The sequence below is a fragment of the Rosa chinensis genome, chromosome 2 (assembly GCF_002994745.2).
Source record: "Rosa chinensis cultivar Old Blush chromosome 2, RchiOBHm-V2, whole genome shotgun sequence".
NCBI lineage: Eukaryota > Viridiplantae > Streptophyta > Magnoliopsida > Rosales > Rosaceae > Rosa > Rosa chinensis.
In genome coordinates, this window is record NC_037089.1 from 393,190 (window position 1) to 395,993 (window position 2,804).

Sequence of the window (2,804 nt, forward strand, 5' to 3'; positions counted from 1 at the left end):
AGAAGTCCTTTCTCGAAAGGCTAGAGAAGAACCTTGTGGCGAGGTTGCACTACTAGAATTTTGGTCTTAGACATCACGACAATTACATCGGTGAGGAATTCACGCGATGTAAAAAAAGGTCATTAACATCGATTCCTCAAATTCCGATTTATATGCATATAATTGACACTATTTATTACTGTTGACCGATGTCTACAATTTGATTCTAAAACTTTAAAAAAAAAGCGGAAAAAATTAAGTTCAACATTTTGACACGCGGGGAACAAAATTTCCATTCCACCCACACTTTGTCAGTTTTCCCACTTCTATCTCACTCACTTTTATCTCTCAATTTTCACACACTCCCTCTTCCTAGGAGCCCTAGCTCTTTTCTCCTTCCTCTTCCGCTATCTTTCCACGGCAACCACTGCCTCCCTCTTCGGTCTCTCCTTAATTAACGGCCTCCTCCCTCTCGCCGGCACCATCACCTCTGCCTGCAAGCTCTCTCTCTCTCTCTCACTCACATATATTTTTGTGGCTCATCTCGGAGGTGCAACCTGGCGTTGACTCATCGGAGGAAGGTGAAGAACATGGTGTCGACGGTGAGTCCACCCCGGTGGTCGGAGATCGGTGACGGAGGAGACATAGTCCTCCAGATCTACTTTCTCTCTCCTCCCTCTCTATCTTGTCTGTGCTTTTCTTTCTTCTCTAATGAACTAGACGAATCCAGTAGCTAACCAAGCTTGGATGGGATGCGGATTTGAAATGTAGAGGAAATTTATGCTGTGCCATTTTATTTTTTTTGATGATTTGGGAGTTGAATTTTTGATGTTTGAGGTTATATTTTGTTGCAGAGATGAGTGAGTCGGCGAAGGTTTTGTACATAGTGGTGGTGGATGGTGAGGAAGATTTGTTAGGTTGTTTGTGATTGATTGGTTCACTGTTGAATCCCAAGGTTTGAGATTTTTTGTTATCTGGGTTTTGTTCTTCTTCTGTTAAAGTATGAATTGTTTTGGTGAGAAATTTGCTGGGTACTTGAATCATGGTGTGGTTGATTGGTTCAGTTGTGTTTCTATACATGGTCAGCGATTATTTGAATTGAAAATTTTGCATCTAGGCTGGTTTGATTTTATTTGTTGTTTTATATAATGGGTTTCTGATCAGATTTACTTGGAATATATTAAGCATGATGGTAGCTTTCGATCACTTACTTTATCTTTCTTATATCCCAAAAATTACAATATAACATTAGTGGATACAATCGGTGTGCCCCAGTTTTCTGCATATTTTAATTTCATAGTGTCATAGTGGCCTTGAGAGAAAGGAGTTTCTCCTAAATTGGAGAGCTGGGATAAATTGGCATTTGAATTGTAAATATCATGTTTAGCTGTGTTCTTTTCCTCGTTTTTGGGCACACTTCTATGTAAGACAAAGAAAACTTGCAGTTTGTTGTACTTTGTATCTGTGTAAGACAAAGAAAACTTGCAACTGTCGATAATCACCTTTAAGCTTTCCCTCACTTCTTTCCCGTCATAAGGTTGTCTAACATTCTTTTCAAATAGGTTCCTGGGAAGATAAATCTTGTACTGGAGTACTGCAGAGGAGGTGATCTTTCTATGTAGTATGTACATTCAACGCCATGGCATGGAAAAGTACCTGAAGCTCTTGCAAAGCACTTCATGCAGCGGCTAGGTTTTTTTCATCTGTCCATTTAGTTTCCAATTTTCCATTAATTTGGGTCTCTTGGCATCCTTATTTTAAACTCTTGACCTTGTTGTTTGATATGGATCTCCTACTTTTTGCAATAGTCTTTGTTGAGTTACATTGTTAAAATGTGCTGACTCAATATTTCATGACTTCACGTTGATTCCTGAGTATAGAAAGATCCACATGTTTGTCTATAATTGACCATAATCTTGAGAACTTTTCCAACCGGAACATAAATGTGGTAGGGTTTCTTTAGTGTAAATTCCTTGTTTGCTTGCACACTCTCAAGCGTATAAACTATCTTGCTGTGGAATTGGCAAGAGGATGACCCTTAATTGTATAGTGTTCCATTCTTAATTGTATATAATCCATTGTGGGGAGAAGTGATGATTTGTTTTTGTTTCTGTGGCTATCATCATGCATTTTAAACTGTCAAAAGCTTGGATATTCTTCTTTTATGGTGTTTTTTTGTTTAGTTATATGGAATTTGAGAGAGCATGTATGTAACATGTTTTGTTGTTTCTCCTCTCCTTAGCTAAAGCTATAGATGAGTATGCCAGTACGTCTTAAATCTAAGGCAGCATAATCAAATGCTGAAGCAGCAAATGCGGATCCTAGGTTGGAGGCTATCACGGAGAGAATGTTGAGCAAGTGTGCAAGCTTATGTGCTTTTAAATGTAAAATTTGTTCCCCTAGCTTTCTGACCATTTTTTTCATTTTAGGTGTAAGTGCCTTTTTTTGTAAATTGTAAGGATCATGATCAAATACATAAACTAATGTAATGCCCCAATGTTACAACTACTCTTGAATCATTTTATTTTGAGAAATGTGGATTGAATACCCTAGCATTTGTTACAAATCAGTTTATAACTATAAAAACAAAGTAAATAAGAACTGATACATCAGTTCTAAAAGAAAAAAATCGATGTCCGACTAGCTAATGGATATCAAAATATTATGGCAGAACTGATGTCCCAAAGCCAAGTGCACCTCGAATATAACCTATTGATTGATGTTCTATGTAAGATTGGACATCAATACAGATTCAATAAACGATGTCTAAAGAGTTACCGGACATCGATACAGAATGAGAACTGATGTGCCAAAGACTAACGGAC

General features: G+C 37.7%; 1 long non-coding RNA gene across 1 annotated transcript; it reads left to right on the forward strand.

Moving 5' to 3' along the window:
* Window positions 1-279: 279 nt before the first annotated feature.
* Window positions 280-2,526, forward strand: LOC112191024. Its single transcript, XR_002932750.2, has 2 exons — window positions 280-934; window positions 1,542-2,526. It is a non-coding gene; the product is annotated as an uncharacterized LOC112191024 (long non-coding RNA).
* The last annotated feature ends 278 nt before the right edge of the window (window positions 2,527-2,804 follow it).